At 34.9% G+C, this 19,380-nt stretch overlaps 1 long non-coding RNA gene across 2 annotated transcripts in view; it reads left to right on the forward strand.

Annotated features, from left to right (window-relative positions):
• The window catches only part of LOC131382485 (uncharacterized), a 123,153-nt gene that overhangs the window by 33,811 nt on the left and 69,962 nt on the right, over positions 1–19,380 (forward strand). For both annotated transcript variants that reach the window (XR_009212005.1, XR_009212004.1), the window contains exon 2: positions 15,553–15,677. This is a non-coding gene — a long non-coding RNA (uncharacterized LOC131382485). The remainder of the gene's footprint in view (positions 1–15,552; positions 15,678–19,380) is intronic.

The raw sequence follows: 19,380 nt of genomic DNA on the forward strand, positions 1-19,380 counted from the left end.
TCATTGATGGACATTTGGGTTGGTTCCAAGTCAACAAAGCTTATTTTCAAAAAATAATATTATACTTTTTTTACTTTGAAAAATATAACTCTGTTTTAATGAAGGTTTCTTTGTTATTTATGTATGGTAAGGCCAACAATTCAGGAGATAACTATCGTTGAAAAAACACACTATGCTCACAGACCTTAAGGGGCAGGGGTTACCCCACCTGATAGGAAGGAGGGGTCTCACAAGGATTCCCCTTCCAACTAGGAACATTCCGGGGGGAAGAAGGACAGGTATAGTGCATGAAGAGCCTTTATTTGTGATTTCTGTGGGCAGCAATGATTGACACAAGGTAAGCAGTCATAGGATTGGCTAGTTTGAATAATTTCAGCAAGCCCTGGAGTTGTGGACCTCTCCATAGTTTTCTGGAACCTGCCCCTTTGTGATCAGTGCAGGTAGACAGTGGCCCAGAATGTGAGAGCCTAATAAAACAGATACTAGGTTGGGAATATAGAAACTGGGTTGTTTGGTATACAGTTGAAAAATGCACTTATGGGAGAGTTGTTTACTGTCTTTAAGATGGGCTAACCCTGAGGGGCGGTCCTTCCAGGGTCAGCAAGATGTTTAAGCTTCATCACCATCGTCATCATAAAGGAACCTGGTTAATATGGATACATTATAGAATGTAGATGCAGTTTCTTTCCAAATGAAGCAATTTATGTTGTTGAAAACACATTACAATTTATGTCTTGCCTCATTTCAAGCAATCAATCGAGTTTAGTGTGTCTTGCCACTGATGATGGCTGTTTTTTCCTATGTTGATAATAAATGCAGCAACAAACATTTCCAAGTGTTTTTATTAAGTCAAATATCTTTCTAAGGTTAATGAATGGAGTGTAAATGTATATTCTGCATGCAGTAAAAATCAATAAACTGTGCTATACTGCTGCCTTAAGCCACAATAAAATTCCAGGAGTTCCTTGTTGAAAATAATACATCTGAAATGATATTAAGTTTAATCTGACTATAGTGAAAAAAACAGTTGGATATGATTTGTCTACAGGAAAATAACACATTATTTGGATAAAAATAAATTTATTTTCTCTACCTACATTCTACCTTCTACATTCTAACCCCTCACAGTAAAATCCTACTCTACCTACATTCTATCCCATCACAGTAAAATCCAGAATTCTGAACAATTTATCCTGAAACTCCTAAGGGAACAAAAACATAGATTATAGAATTGTAAAAATTATATTTGAGGTGTATGCTTTTTCTGCCCCAATCATCTCTGTAGTGAGTCAGCCTAGCACATTTCACTATGACCAGTTTTATAGGTGTACTTTTATAGGACCCTCTTCCTATAGGATCTGTAGGAAGATCTATAGTTTCCTGGTTCTCATTATGTTCCCAAAGTAAATAGGATTATTTTATAGGTCTTTGGTTTTGTTTTATAATTATGATTATATGATTATTAATGTTTTTTCATCATATTCAGTAATTTTATGAAAGTTATGAAATAATATGGTCCTTACAGGCAAACTCTTTCAGATATTCATTTAGGGACTTCTATGATCTGTAACATTAACTGTAGATACATATTTTATATTTTATTCAGTCTTCCTAGAGTTCAGAAAATGATCTAGATACTCTTTCCCATTTCTTTCATACAAAAAATATAGTTTAACAGCTAATTAAATTAACAGCATATTAATATTTATATAGCATATGTTTGTATATCTTGCTATTGTTAATTGATAAAAATCAGTGGGCAGTTACCTTTTCATGAAGATTATTGCTACATAGAATCTAAGCTCTAAAGGAAGTCACAGGCCTGACTTTCTTTTCTCTTCTGCATCTGCTTGGAGTCCTTTAGAATGCTCTGTACTTTTCATTTCTTGCTTATGTGTTTTGAATGTTTGGCCACATCAATCTCATTAATTAATTAATGTATAATAAATATATTCATATCAGTCATATTTTTGTAGAGACTCTTTTTGGCTGTGTCCTCACCCAAATCTCGCCCAAATTATGAGTTGTAACTCCCATAATTCCCATGAGTTGTGGGAGGGATCAGGTAAGCAATAATTGAATGATGGGGGTGGTGTCCCCCATACAGTTCTCCTGGTAGTGAATAAGTCCTATGAGATCTGATGGTTTTATAAAGGGTTTCCCCTTTTGATTGGCTTTAATTCTCTCTTTTTTTGCCTGCTGCCATGTAAGATGTGCCTTTTGCCTTCTGCCATGATTGTGAGGCCTCTCCAGCCACATGGAACTGTGAATTCATTAAACCTCTTTTTCTTTATAAATTACCCAGTCTCGGGTATGTCTTTATCAGCAGTGTGAAAACAGACTAACACACCCACCCACAACTGGTTCTTCATATATATATGTTTTTCAGTAGAGGGCATGTCATTTTTATGTATCATTGTGATTGGCATAATAATTTGGTTTTTCATTGATGAGTGCTAAAATATTAACTGGCAATCTTCTCATATGTAAAGTGACATAATTCATACCATAGTTTCTTGTCCTTACTATGTTTGCCATTTAAATTCTTTTCCTTTAAAGAGAAAGTAATATTTAAAATTTAATGGATTTTATCAGCTCTTTCAGTGATTAATGCTTTGTTATCTTTGACTTCCTGACTCAAACATTACCTCCTCAGAGATGACTTCCCCAGATATTATATGCAAATAAGTTTCAATAACCTCTCAGTCTCTGTTCATCACTTTATTTTTATTTCATTCATTTATTACATGTATTATCAGATGAGAGCATTTGGTTTCTTTTATCTCATTCTATTAAACAGCTCATCTCCCATGCTGGTATCCTCCATTGAAAGGAGACTTTGTTTGTCCCATTTATCCAGTAAATATTTGTTGAGGAAGTTGATAAAAGAAGGAGTGGTATTATCCTCATTTAAAAATGAGAACACCGAGATGTAGATAAATTCGCCAATGTTACATGCTGAATTCTCCAAAAAATGGCTCGTGATTTTGGAGGCTGAGATTCCCAAGATCTGCATTTGGCAAACTGGAAACTGAGGAGGGCCAATAATATAATTCTAGTCTAAAGCCCTGAGAACCAAGATCGTCAGTGGTGTAAGTTTCAGCGCAACTCTGAGTCCAAAGAAAGAAGACCCATGTCTTAGCTGGAAGAGAGTCAGGCAGAGAACAAATTCCCAGTTATTCAGCCCTTTTGTTCTATTTGTGCCTTCAGTAGATTGGACTATGCACACCCACACTGTGGAAAGCAATCTGCTTTACTTTGTCTATTGATTGAAGTGTAAATCTTATCTAAAAATACTCTCATAGACACTCTCATAATAATTAACCAACTATCTGGGCAGTCTGTGGACCAGTCAAGTTGATACATAAAATTAACCATCATCACACATGCTGACAGGTGAAAGCTGACACATTATGATTCTTCATCGTGTAATGATATTTGCCAAATCATAGTTCTTTTCTTTTGAGGCAGGTGTCAAATGATGCATTACTTTTTAACCCCCTTTTAAATCTATAAGCCAGATGCATTTTAGCTCATTAAGCATTTGTGAATTGATCATTTCCATATTAAGCTATTAAAGGTTGATGGCAGTAGTACAGAGTGGCTTCAGTATTATTTGAAGTGCTCAGAATCTTTGTATGTGTGAAGCTATATTCTGTATGAAAACTAGAAATTTGTATGAATTTCAGTACAATCTATCAATATCAATAATAAGCAAATCTCTGAGGGAGAAGGAAATCTACACTTTAAACATGTAGCCAGAGAGGTAGCTGCTTATCTATGAATTCAGACAGTTGAAACCTCTAAATATTTTCTGCCTCTCAAATGGACTAAAACGAATTTTTTGTCTACTTTCTAGATGGTTCATAGTCATTTGAGTTCACAAGGAAATTTCTTTGTTGTCTTTATACATTCTTACACTTCTTTTTGGAAAACTCTATGAAGTATGTAGCAACAAAAACTAAAGTAAATATTTCTATATTTAGTCACATTTTCTCATGTAAAATATTCTTCTGAGATCTTATCCAATATTGACATTAAGAGTCAGCATAGGAAAGAAAAAAATAGTCAACATACTTCATAAAATAAACAGAACAAAACAAATCATTTCATAAATGCCTTTGCATTTCAGTACCTTCTAACTTCCACATGACAACATTTTAATTTAATTTGGCACTTATATGCATTGCAATTTCTGATACATATCATAGAATGATCTTTTCTGTCACTATTTAATTTTTATATTTTATTTAATTATCACAATTGGCAATTTATCTTTAATTGCATGGACTTGATAGGCCCTTTAATGACAGAAATGAAGAAAGCTGCATCACGTGTGCTTATAATCCCAGTCTTTTTTTTTTTTTTTGAGACGGAGTCTCGCTCTGTCACCCAGGCTGGAGTGCAGTGACGCGATCTCGGCTCACTGCAAGCTCCGCCTCCCAGGTTCACGCCATTCTTCTGCCTCAGCCTCCCGAGTAGCTGGGACTACAGGCGCCCGCCACCACGCCCAGCTAATTTTTCTGTATTTTTAGTAGAGACGGGGTTTCACCGTGTTAGCCAGGATGGTCTCCATCTCCTGACCACGTGATCCGCCCGCCTCGGCCTCCCAAAGTGCTGGGATTACAGGCGTGAGCCACTGCGCCCGGCTATAATCCCAGTCTTAATTTTATACACTTGGCACTGATCCTTGGCTTTCTCGTGCATTATTTGTCATTTATTTTGAAGCCTCTTATTTTACCCCAAAACACTGTCTTCGCAAAGTGAGTAAACAAAACCCTCAAATATGGGTCAGAGTTTCTATTCACTGGGTTCTCTGTCTGTAGGTTTGCATTTTTACCCCACGGCCTCTGCTATTTCTAGGCAGGCTATTGCATTTTTAAATAATGCCTAAATTTGTTACTGTAATAGTAGATATGCTATAGTGTGGAGAAAAGTAGACTAGCGTTTCTCAAACATTGTATTACATATGCCTATGAATCACTTGAAAACACGTTTAAAGACAGATTTTGATTCAGGTCTGGGGCTTAAAATTCTGCATTTCCAACAAGGTATATACTACTGATCTAAGGACCACACTTTGAGAAGCAAGGCTGTAGAATTTTCTTGGCTCAAATTTCCATATTGTCTTGTGAAGTCCCCTAATTTTTTGTGAATTTATTTCCTTGACTGTAAAATGGTTATAACAAAGTCAAGCCTATTTTTTAATGTTCTTCTGAGTCAAAATCATCCCAAATATATTTTATAAACCATAATGCGCTGTATAAATTAAAGAGAGTAGGAGTTATTTTTTCTTTGCTTCCCTATAGTTTTTAAATCTTTATAACCTAATTGAAGCTCTTTCTGATTAATTTTCATTCACGTGCAAATTGCTGAGGATCTATTCTTGGATTTTGGCCAGACTAATTGGCTAAGATTAAGCTATGTGGTTTCTGAGTCCCATGTTATACCTATATGGATTTATGGATACCTCAATATTGCCAGTACGAAGTATTATTGGACAATCGTATTGACGGTAGTATTGTGCAATGGTATTTTGCCTATCATTATGTATGCATGTCTTAGAACAATTATTTTTTCTCAGTACATTCTCAATAAATTTGCTGAATAAAATGAATTACTCTATCTGCTATGGTCTGAATTTTGATGTCCCCCTTTAAGGGTGATGGTATTAGGAGGGGGGGCCTTTGGGAGGTGATTATTTCACAAATGTATAGCCTTGAAAAATGAAACTAGTGACCTTATAAAAAAAGGGGGGTAGGGTCCCAGAGAATGGCCTTGGCCCTTTTGCCATGTAAGGATACAACTGGAAAGTTCCATTTATGAAGATACCAGGAAATAGGCCCTCACAAGATACCAAACCAACTAATGCATTGGTCTTGGACTTTGGAGCCTCCAGAGGTGTAAGAAATAAATTTCTGTTGTTTATAAGCTAACCAGTTTATAGCATTTTGTTACAGCAGCTTAAATAAATTAAGGCAATATTATCTGATTGAATTATTGCTTCATTCATTTGTTAATTCAACACATATTTAAAAACCATCTACTGGACTAAATATAGGTGATATGAAGATGAATAAAATACAGCCACTATTCTTAAGGGCTCATAATGGAATGACGAATTATTCATAGGTATCATTACCTATGAATAAATAAAATAAAAATACATATAAGGTGGTGTTGGTGCATGAAAAAGAAAACCCTGACAGTCACATCAATAGGTAGTTCAATAAGAATAAGGCAGACAATAAATTGCCATTTGAAAATACAATCACAAAATTTTTCAGTAGTGATATTGGCAGCAATGTACATAGTGAATAAAACCTAATTTGAATATCTTTTAACTTTCCCTCCAGTTCTATAGTTTTACACATTTTTAGAATTTATTTTTTTATCATGACACATGACAAACTCAGAGTAATAATTTATCATGTAAGAAACTTCTGCATAGGCTTAAAGAATTTGATTGATTGAGAAAATACTGGTCATAATGGAAATTATCATTATAGAAATGATTAATAGGTTAGGCAATAATCTTGGAAAAGGAAATGAAAACTAGAAAAGTGATTAACATATCTAAATAGTCCTTTCAAGACTGCAAGAATGCATAACTCCCTAGTTCAAATACTACCACCTTAAAACCATCACCATCCAACTCACTGAACTTTTGATTTCAAGGGCTTCAGGGAGTAGAATGATCTTAAACCTCACATCCTTCAGGGAAAAATGTAAATATGAGCAGAAGATGATTTTCCTTTTTGTTGTTGTTGTTGGGTTTTTTTGAGACGAAGTCTTGCTCCGTTGCCCAGGCTAGAGTACAGTGGCGCGATCTCAGCTCACTGCAACCTCCTCGTTCTGGGTTCAAGCAAACCTCCTGCCTCAGCTCCCCAAGTAGCTGGGACTACAGGTGCCTGCCACCAAACCCGGCTAATTTTTGTATTTTTAGTAGACATAGGGTTTCACCTTGTTGGTCAGGCTGGTCTCAAACTCCTGACTGCAGGTAATCCACCTGCCTCAGCCTCCCAAAGTGCTGGGATTACAGGTGTGAGCCAGCCTAGAAGGTGATTTTCAAAAGAACAGAGTGGTGTTTTCTCTCACCTCACCCAGGGGATTATGAATAAGTCAAGAACAGTTCTTTTATATCCCTATTGAAAACATATGCTGAGAAAAAGGCTGTTTTGCTTTGTTTCTTTTTTTCTTTTTAACTCAGTGGTTTCGTCAGATGAGATAGTAATTTGTGTTTTGTGCTACTGGTTTTGAAATGATGCATATCTCCTGGGTACTTGAACTCTTCTATGAGAAGGCAAATGCCTTTGTCTGGCTGCAATTTCTCTCTTCAATGTGAACAATTGAGTTCCCAAAGATAGATTTGAAATATGAGATATACCCGATTTCTGTGTAAATTGAAGCATTTATTTCCCTTTTACCTGTCACTATGTTCTTTCAGTATAAAACATAAATAATCCCTCTACCCTTAGGTCAACAATAGAGATATATTTGTCATACTAAAGTTCTACAACTTTTTTAAAAAAGAGATCACATTAATGTTTTAGATCAAAACATTATAAAAGAGTATGTACTGATAAACTAATTTTCTCTTAAGGGAATTAGCTTTTATAGTTGACCTAGCAACAAGATACCAAATTAATTGTTTTTTTATAAGGGCTATTAATAATAATGATGACAATTCCACACAATGAACCAACGAGTAATTGAATATTGCTGCTCACTTTAAGTATATTTAAATCACTCAGCATGTTTAAATGCTGCAGATGGAAGAGTTTCTAAGTGGTTGGAGATAATCCATAAGCTAATTGCTAAGCAGTGGTGGCATTTTCATTTATTATAGACCGTTCAACCATTAATTGTGTATGGTGACACAGTTCACTGGAGTTTCTCATTGAACAAGTTGCAAAGGTTAACTTTAGCCAAGTCACAACGAAGTCAAAAATAAGGAAAAAACATGGAACCCATCTATCGCCATGCATATAAACAACACTAGTTATTTAAAACTACAGAAGCCAAGCAACATTTTTAGAATAAAAATAAAATATTTATTTAGTTAATTTTTTGTGGAGTGATACAATATAAATAAATTATTTGGGATTATATTTATAAGCATATGACTGTTATTCTTATCTATCTTTACATTTGAGAGAGTTGAAACATTTTAATAAAGTTTATGCTTTTGAGTAAAATTAGTTGAAACATTCTAATAAAGTTAATGTGAATACTCAGGCGTTTCAGAGCCAAATATATTGAATTTTAATTCTTGTATAGCAGTAGCTCTGTATCATTCTCAAGTGTGTTTACATTCTTTCTTGTTATTTTCATTGTCCTAAGAAACATAATACATTCCCTTATCTTTGGAAAATATCTCGCGGTGAGCCTAACTCCAAAGTCCTTGTTCCACTTCTTCCATTTTGACTAATCAGATTGCCTGGAGAGTAAAAATATTACTACTGTTTCTGAGTATCTTGCATGTAATAAATCATTAGAATTTCCCTATTTATAAGACAGATGTTAGATGATCTTTGCTTAGGAGGAATTTTACTTGCCAACAAATCTAAGTCATAATTGTTTCTCATTGGAAAAGAATGCACACACACAGTCATAACTTAAATGTGGAAAAAAAGGACCTCAAAATCATTATTCCTATTATTCAATTCTTCATAAATGCTTGTTTTTGTCTACTTTATATATCCACTACTGAGAATGTTATGTTACCATTAATAACTACAGCTTGATGAATCAGTAATTGCTTGATATTTTATTATATTAGGTGCATACATTTTCATAGTAATTATATCTACTTGACTTATTTTTCCTGTCAATGGTAGTATCTCCATTTGCCCATTATGATAATTTTTTAATGTTCTAAATTTTCTGATTTAAAAATTCTACCACAGCATTCTTTTGTATCACCTTTACCTGATACGCCCTGTTTAGGTTTTTGGTTTAAACACTTGTAGATAGTGTTTAGCTGTATCTTTTAACTTTGCTTTTAACTGTATCTCTTATAGAGATCAGACTACCAGATTTTGTTTGATATAGCCTAAGCTCTGTGTCTCTGCCTTTTTAACAATGAGTTTACAACGTTTACCTTTATTTTATGGAATATTTTTGTTAGCTATGTCAACCCTCTGATGTCATGCTTTCTAACATTATTATTTAAAGTATTGTTATAATTTATTTTTGTGTCTATCTTAGTTTTTCTTTTGCTTGTTTCAAATCTGTATGTTCAAATTTTATTCTTGAAGTGGTGATACTTAAATTGGCATTAAACATGTGGTTTTAAATTAATATATATATAATTCTAATTTTCCAAAATTTCAGTCTTAATTAAATTCATCCTGTTATCACATTTTTACCTCTCTGTACTTCCCCCGACCCTGCTATAGACTAAATGTTTGTGTCCTCCCAAAATTTACCTGTTGAAGCCCTAATCCCAAGTGTAATGGTAGTTAGAGATGTGGCCTTTAGGAGGTAAGTCATTATATTTAGATGCAGTCATGAGGGTGCAGCCGCCATGGATGGGATTTGTGTCCATATAAGAAGAGGGAGAGACCATAGCCCTCTCTCTGCCATGCAAAGATATGGCAAGAAGGTGACCACTTGCAAACCAGAAAAACGGCCTTCACCAGACACTGAATCAGCTGAACTTTGACCCTGGCCTTAACAGCCTTCAGAACTGAAAGCAGTAAGTGTTTATTGTTTAAGCCACCCAGTCTGTGGTATATTGTCCTAGCGGCCCACTACTGATGAAGACAAGCCCCACCCCTTTATGTTTTTATCACATAGAACCTATCTTAGCATTTTTATGTCTATCTTTTTTTGTGTGTATGTGACTCCTTATTCATACAATAGCAACTTCATTTAACTTAATTCTTAATTACCGTCATGAGAATCTTATAATATCCTGAATTCTCCTTCCTTATTCTATTAGGATATTTTTCTTCAGGTGCATTTTCAAAAACATTCCTTAGTTGAATTTCCAATGTTAATATGACTCTTAACATATTCATTTTGTCTTCATAATTAAATTATAATTTTACTAGATATGAAATTCTAGGCTTAAAGTTATTTTCGTTTGACATTTTGGAAATATGACCCCATTGCCTTTTTATATTCAATGTTTGTACCAAGAGCACTTTCTATCTCATTATTTTTCTTTTATAATTCTCACTCTTTGGAAGATTTTACAATTTCATCCTTGTCTTTGATTTTTTCTAATTCGGCTGTATTGTTTTCAGCTCTGAATTCCTTCTTATGCACGCCACTTAGCATTCCATTAATTTTTAAAATATGAAGTCTCACAGTTTTCTTTTTTATGGAAATTCTTTGTCACTATTTTTTCACATATATATGTTTTATTTCTCTTTTTTCCTGGAAGTTGTTTTACGTGTAAGGAAATACCTTTATTTCTATCCTTTGTATCTCTTTACCTCATGTTCACATTTCATCTTAGTCCATTCATGACACTATAACAAAAAAGCCACACTTGCTAATTTATAGGCAATAAAATTTATTTCTCACAGTTCTGGAGCCTGGAAATCCAAGATCAAGGTGCTGGCAGATTGTGTCTGGCATGGACTGCTCTCTGCTTCCAAAACAGTACCTCTTACTGCATCTTCATAGGGCAAAATATGCAGACTTTATGTTCTCACATGGTGAAGACTGAAGAGAAAAAGGCATCAAAAGGCATCAGGGAACTTCCTTCAACCTCTTTTAAAAGAGCACTAATCCGTTCATGAGGGCAGATGCCAATGGCTTAGTTACCTGCCAAATGGCTTCACCTCTTAATACCACCATCTGAGACTTAATACATGAATTTTGGAGAGAAACATGAATTCAAGCTACAGCAATTTTCTCTTTATCCATTTCTGATTTATGATTTAGCTGTATTCATTTTGCTCTTTGACCTATCCATTGGGTTTCTTATTGCAAATATTAAAATTGTATATACAGTTGCCTTGGTCACTATCAAAATTGTTGCTAATTCAACTGAACCATTAACTTCCATGTCCTTTTAATAAAATCTCTTGGGTTGAATAGGCAACAGGGAGAGACAATAGGACATACTGCCTCAGAGTAGTAGAGTATAATTAAGGGAATGGAATCAGATTTGGATTTATGATCAGACTGTAACTACAGATTTTGCTAAATGTGTGTACTTGGACAAATTTCTCTTTACTTCAGTTGTATTACAGATTAAATGGGACTGTTATTAGTACCCACCTTATTGGGTTGCGGGGAATACATAAGTTAATAGAAAACAGCCCATAAAATTGTATGTAGCCCAAAGTTAGCATTTGGACACTATCAGCTACTACTAATATTGTCAGAAACAAGAAGTTATTCTTGGAAAATTTAAAAACAGACTTTTATAGTGTTTGCTTAAATAACACTTGTTTCTGTCTGGAGTACAAAATTATTAAATCCTATCTCAATAAGAACATAATTTGCCAACTTTGTCAGAGCATGTATAAAATTTAGTTTGATTTATTTTAAATTAATCATGGTGATTTTTTTTATCTGGTTACAAAAATGGAGATTCTTCTTTGCTTCATTAATAGATATGGCTAGAATCTATCTCCTTAGACTCTTCACATAGCATGAAAATTCTATCTGTAGCCATTTGTATAGCTAATTGCTCTTACCCTCCCAAAATAATAACTCTTCTCTTATCTCTAGGAGGACAAATGTTTAGCCCCCAAGTGCCAAGAAGACTGCAGTGGCTAACCTTCTTGTTATTCTCATTTCAAGGAGCAATTGAGCCAAGAAAGTTAGAGATATCTATATGCAGTAAAAGAAGAAGAACAAAAGGGCTATCTTGCTCCTGAAGAGATTTTTTTTATTTAACGAAGAGCCAGAGTAAGGAGTAGACTGTTTCTGGAGAAAAGAGGGACAGCTGCCTCCATTTCTTCATAAGCAAAGTAAAATCCTTTTCTTCTCATCCTTCACACATGAGATACTGAAATAGTCACATAAGACAGTTGACCTGACTCTCATTTTATGGCTCTAAGGGTAAGAAGTTGTACAGTGTGAGGGCAGGGAGTGATGAGAAGTCACAATATTTACTATGATGTATTTAGTAAAAACTGCAGAACATTTTGCATACAGAGCACCGTGTATGCATTCAAAGCAAAATTAATAAAGATGAATATTAAAAATCCATACATCGATGTATGGTGAAACACTCTACACCCCAAATTCATGGATTATGGTTTTCCCTCCTATACAAGTCAAAATACTATGCTATGCTTCAGTAGGAGACAATTTCACGATCTCAGTGGTTTAACACTATAAATGTTTATTTTTCTTTCATATAAAATCTGATTATGTTCTCAAATATTTTTAAAAGAAAGTGTCTTTCATGCACAGATGCAATGATCTAGTTGACAGGGGTTCCACCCTCTTATTGCTGCACCATCTGGAACACTAGTCCTCCCACACTAATGAAGCAGGATCAGAGACAATTGGAAGGTTGTGTGCCTGTGATCTTATACTTTGTCCTAGAAGTTACATGTTACTTCTGTCCACAGCCCATTAGCCAAAATGTATTACATAATACTGCCCAAATTACTGAAAGGAGGTTGAAAAGTGGAAATTTCCAGTATAGTTAGTTCTTCCTTAAAATTACCACACTATGTAAAATTATGAAATACAAACCACAGGGTTTATGTAAAGAAATGGGGTTAGGAAAACAAGCTCTCAAAAACTTCATAATTGACACCTGATAAAAAAATAAAAAATGTAGGTACTATTAAAAATAATAATGTAATTTTACGGTTAAAAAACACATAAATACTACAAGAATAATGGAATTTTACCTTGAAACAGATCTAAGGTTTACTTGCAGATGTGTGGGTCAGAATAATAGCATCTTGTAGGGGGTGGAAAGAGGGTTATATGAAATAGGACTGTCTTAGTCCTTTTGGGCTGCTATAACAAAATACCATAAACTAGGTGGCTTATAAACAACCAAAATGTATTTATCACAGTTCTGGAGTCTAGAAGGTCCAAGATTAAGGTTTCAGCTGATTCAGTATCTAGTGAAAGCTCACTTTCTGTTTCACAAATAGCACCTCCTCGTGGTGTCCTCACATAGTGGAAGGAAAGGGTGAGGGTTTTTCTGGGGCCTTTTTTATAAAGGCGGTCATCTCAGCCTGAAGGCTCTTTCCCTCATGAAGTAATCAACTCCCAAGGACCCTCAATTCTAATATGATTACCTTGGGCATCAGGATTTTAATATATGAGGTTTGGACTGGCACAAATATTCAGACCATTTCAAGTTTTAACCTGTACCACTAATGGAAGTAGGTAGCAGATATTTGAAGAGTATGCAGTTTGCATAATTCCTACTTGTATTCATTCATCTGGGTAGAGTTTTATGTGTGCACCTAATGTTTCTCAGGAAGAGTTTGCACATAAGCAAATGCAAAAACTTCATTTTGCTCAAATAGTTCCTACTACGTCAATCAAGTTGGAACAAATTTGCATTTTCAAAACAAGCATTTAGCACAACCAACCATAGTTGGAAATGACAAAGAACTGGCCGTGATTACTATCAGTAAAGCCTACAACACCAATCTATAAGTATTGTATGATTTCAATCTTAATAATCTTAATGAAATATTTATATTTTTATTATTAATATTTTTATCTAATTATCATACAAGATTTAATATCCCACTAGTAAAGACCAATTAGCATAAACATTAATTAAGTCTGTGATATGCATTCCCTATATATGATACTAGGCCTTCATTTATTAAAACCATAGCTGTTTCTCTTTGGAGACTTGTTAGTAAATTTAATAAGATGAATATTATAGTTTCTGAAGTTTTATATCACTAGGAGGATTCTCAAGTATTTCTAACTGCTCTGCTGATTATTATAATTATGAGAAAAGGAATCAATTGACTTAGATAATAATTTTTCTTCCTTCAGGATAAGACTACTGACAAAAACACAAAAAAACCTCGAATGCTTATATAAGCTAATTTTTCTCTTTATTAAAACATTTTGGCCTTAATAATGCATTAAGGCCATTTTTATTGGTTTATATTCTGGCTTCTCAAATATGTTGATGCTACATATGATTTACATACCACATCATATTACTTTTATGATTTTGTGTGTGTGTGTGTGTGTGTGTCTATGACTTTGTGAGATTAAACCCCCACGTATCCAAAGGGATTGTGCTCAAGGGATAGTTGGGAAAACAGATAAAATAACAGCTAACTGCTCAAAGCTGCTGAAATTAATTACTTTCCTAAATGTTATCCCTCATTAACAAGACTCTTATCCTGGAATAAAACTGAAAATTGCCTTACCTGACCCAATGTCACACCTCTGTACAATCAAGAATCTTTGTGAAATCCATTGAAATCCATACTATTTCATCAAGAAAATTCCTTATTTGCAGTGTTGATTTATCCTCTTATTTTAAACAAAATTACTACTGTGCCCCAAGACTGCTTTCCATGCAGTCATCTAGTGATGGTTGTTTTTGCTTTCAAGCATATCACTTTGCCTGGAGGCAAATGTCTTCCTCATCCTTCTCTGTCATGTTCATACACCCTCTCTACTCTACGAAACATTCAGTTCCTCTGAAAATCATATGTCAATTCACAGACCCCATGCCCTCCCTGTCAAAACTGGAAGATTTTAGCCCCTGAAGCATTGCCACTCCCTCTATTTCTCCTGCCATAATTAATTATTATTTTGATGTTCACATAGGGAACACTTTCAGTGTCTTCCTCTCTGATGCTCTTCTCCTTTAACTCACCTCTCATTGTCATACCCATTACAAGCACTTCATTAACGCACAAATCCTGTGTGTCTACCGCATTCCCTCTGGTCCCTGACTGCAATAATTTTTGTTTTAGTTTTGCTTTAAATATCTCTGGGACCATAAATCTGTTGACCCTACAAACTTTTCAAAGTCACTGCGGTTTTGTCCTTACATTCTTCTCTATTGGTTTTGGATGTTATAATTTATTTTATAATTACCCATCTGCTATTCCCTCAAGTTTCTTGCTTCTCTCTCTTGAGGCTTCCAGGTAAAAATTTAATGTGGCTAAATCCAACTCACTTCCTGTTTCTTACAGGCAGAAACATTACCACAGTAGTCATATTACTGACTACTCTAACTTTAAAACCATGATCACAACTTTAAGAACTAATATCAAACCATATTAAATGTTCCCACTTTAAAACTACCAACCTCAACAGAGACTTTTGTACTACTCGGCAACTTCCCTATAGCTAATAATTTCTATTTTCCTAATGACTTAAATTAACATGTTACATCCGTTTTTCTCCTCAAACCTTGAACCCTACTGTAGCAGAAATGAGCTATGTACTTATGAAAGTCATTTCCTCCTCCTGGTTATAGAACTGAACTATATTTATTGGCCTTGTCACAGTTAGGTGGAGACAAGTGACCTGTTTTAGATAATGAAATGTGAGTACAGGCGATGAGTCACTTTTTGATTAAGAATTTGTGTTTCTTGTTCACACTTTCGCTATTGATCTTTCCTGCAGCCTGGACAAAGCTCCACGATGAAATCTATGAAGCCACATTTTGGACAGAGGCTGAATCTAAGGACCATTTGGAAGAGATCCACCCAATAGATTAGCTTAAAGAAGACTATCTGGACAACTTGTTGGTAAGAAATGACCTTCGGTGTGTTGAGCCTCTGATCCTTAAAACTGCTTATGTTATGTGGCACTTATTTTGGACCCATTTCCCAAGTCCTCACTCTCATCTGGTAATCTTGCTTTTTGTTTGTTTTTTGTTTCTTTTTTCTTTGAGACAGAGTCTCGCTCTGTGGCCCAGGCTGGAGTGCTGGAGTGCAGTGGCGTGATCTCTGCTTACTGCAAGCTCCGCCTCCCGGGTTCACGCCATTCTCCTGCCTCAGCCTCCCGAGTAGCTGGGACTCTATTACCCACCTCCTACCTAGGTCTGTACCCATAAACATAGATTTTTCTTCTAGTTAAATGATTGAACACTCCACCTTTTTTTTTTTTTCTTGAGTCTCACTCTGTCACCCAGGTTGGAGTACAGTGGCATGATCTTGGCTCACTGCAACCTCTGCCTCCTGGGTTCAAGTAATTCTCCTGCCTTAGCCTCCGGAGTAGCTGGGATACGGGCACCCACCACGTGGGGCCTGGCTAATTTTTGTATTTTTAGTAGAGGCAGGGTTTCACCATGTTGGCCAGGCTGGCCTGGAATTCCTGACCTCGACTGATCCACACACCTTGGCCTCCCAAAGTGCTGGGTTTACAGGTGTGAACTACCGTGCCCGGCTATGTTTTGTAAACACAAAATCAAATCCCATATTTTTTACTCAAGGACTCTTTCTCACAATTAGTAAATTTTTTTTTCTTGCATCATCAATGTTTTTCTCTATACCTGATACACACACATACATACACACACACACACACACACACACATACACACACACACACACACACACACACACCCTTTTTCATTCATCCTCAGTGACATCCTACTTGGTTTACTTCAAAACTCACCAGATAGACCCATTCAGTCTATTTGATAAAGTCTCATCTTCCCAGTTTATAAATGATAGATGACTTTAGCGATCAGTATTTTGATAACTCATTTTGTATTTACATTCACTTTCTAGGAGATCTCCTCCAAAATCATGGCTTTAATTACTCTATATGTTTATGACTCCCAGATAAATATCTCTAGCTATACTTACTTTCAGGAAATCCACTCACACATAACTAGGTACAGGTATTCAACATGAGGACAATAGTGGAAAACCTGACAGCATTTCAATAAACTCTGTAGTTTAAAAAATAATATTGTAACAATATTAATTTCCTACTTTTGACAAGTGTGCTATGGTTAAGACATTAACATTAGAGAAAATGGAGGAAATATATAAGGGAGGTATCTTTACTATTTTTGCAACCTTTTTCTAAGTCTAGTATTAATTCAAAATAAAAAAGTATAAAAATTTTTAAAAAGCAAAAAAAAAAAAATTATAGAGATGAGGAAATGCTTCATGGCCTTTGTTATGACCTAGAAGAATTGGAGAAAATATTCTAGAAACTACATAGAGACCATTTTGACAGTGAGAAAAGCTATCCAAAAGAACAGAAAAGGCAGAATTGGCTATGTTTGATGAATAATTTTTTGTGGAGCTCCAGGTACACACATTGGGCATGTTTGTGTTAGCCTGGGACTGTACTGAATTGAAATAGAAAGAAGAAATGTCTTGCTTCTCAAAATATTTCAAAAGTAGGGAAGACTAAGAACCATTCATCATTATTTTTTATTTATTTTTTGTTTTGAGACAGAGTCTTGCTCTGTTGCCCAGGCTGGAGTGCAGTGGCGCAATCTCGGCTCACTGCAAGCTCCGCCTCCCAGGTTCGCGCCATTCTCCTGCCTCAGCCTCCCTCATGATTCTTACTATAAGCAAGCTTTTACTGAGTGTGAGATGAACCTGATGGTCTTAATAAGTCTTTTGTGCTTTCAATTTTTGCCACTCTATGATCTTGCCTGGTGCTCTGTCTGCTATAAATGCTCATAATATGAACAAAATTAATTTCTGTCACCATCACCTTTCATTTTCACATTCAGTTGTAGTAGATTCTCCCATCACCAAGAATGAATTTTTCCAATTATATGCTGCTAACCTTAATTGCTAGTTTAGCGTGTGTGTGTGTGTGTGTGTTTGCTTGTTTTCTAACACATTGTGTCTTGACCTTTAGTTAATCTTTGATCATTGTTTTGGGTATAATATAAACACAATAACAATGTCACTTTAATTATAAACTCTTGACTGTGGCTCTAATTTCATCTGTGAAATAACAGAAAGAAAATATGTGGGTGGCAAGTGTGGGAGTGAATTAGAAAAATCCATTATGTTCAAATCCCAGCAAGCATCTTTTCTGAATAGCTTCCACTCTAAGTGAACGTGAAAAATTGTTCTGACATTATCAGCAGACTAATAAACCCCTGAACCAGTCAGCTTCCTAGAAGTCAAAGACTTTTAAGTAAACACTATTGATGAAGTACCATCTTCTGTGGTAAGTTATGAAGGCTCCTGATACATTCAGTTAATCCTGATTTGAAATAACTAAGATACACCTTTTCCACTATATAGATAAATAAAATTTATTATGTATTTCACATATATGAATAGAGAAAGTTGAATTTAATCTAAAAATTAAATTAATGGATCAAAAGTCAGTAGAGTATAAGACTGAACACATAAACACGTGGGTGTTTGCTTACATCATGAATCACCCATCCAGAAAAAGAATGTACATGTTTTTTTAGAGGAAGGTTTTCAAATTTTCAGGATCATCAGTGCTTCACAAATATAAATTACATCATTAAACCCTCAAAAATATTAACAATGAGAGTAAAACATAATATATCATTTTAAAATATTATTATTTTATTATAATACTTAGCCTTCTACCTAAGCTTCAATGGCTTGCTCCATGATCGATGGCTTGGGCTTTAAATCAACAAAGTTTTTTCTTATTCTTTATCTCTAGTAAATTAAAAATCATAAAAGAATTATGATTATCTAGGAATAGCAGAAATTATTTGGTTTGGGGAATAAAATATGCACCAAAGATTTAGTCCTTCCTATAGATTAAGATTAAATCGCACACCAAACTCAGAGGCATAGTACATGCCAAGGCATAGTACGTGGATGTTTTCATGTTTTAACATGGCAAGCTGATGTATGTTGATTTCCTTATATACCCTTGGATTCCATTATCTTTGGAGAATAGTTTGTCAGTGTTTAAATATGGTAGTAATAGTGCTCACTAATAATAATAGTCTTAAATTCTATAACGAATAAAGAAAATAATTTGCTGGTAGATAATAATAAAATTAACATTGATTACATTATTTTAAACATTACCAGTCTTAAAACAGACAAAAATATCTGAACAGATGTTTCTCCTAATATGACTGGATAGCACTCGGATTGGTACCTGTACTGAAAAAACTAATAGTTCTGGATAAAATATAAAATATATTGCCTTAAAATCATTAGTTATATAATAATAATGTCAGATGATTTCAGGTCAGAGACTTGAGTGGAGAGATGAGTCAGGGAATAAAAGTATTTTCCTGCAGCCAGGTTTCATCTGAGGTCTCCCAGACCCTGTGAACTTGGAGTCAATTATTTAAAGCACCACAGGGAAGGGACAAGGCCCACGCACAGACCACCCACAGTGGGGTATCAAAGGAATCCCTCAAAACCTAAGCCAGAACTCTGAATGTTAAGTGGGAATGTGAAATATACTCCTTGGGTACCACATGGAATATTAATTCCTTTGTAACTTGCTATCAGTTGGAATGTCAAA

The sequence above is a fragment of the Hylobates moloch genome, unplaced genomic scaffold, assembly GCF_009828535.3.
Source record: "Hylobates moloch isolate HMO894 unplaced genomic scaffold, HMol_V3 SCAFFOLD_30, whole genome shotgun sequence".
In the NCBI taxonomy this organism is placed as follows: Eukaryota; Metazoa; Chordata; class Mammalia; order Primates; family Hylobatidae; genus Hylobates; species Hylobates moloch.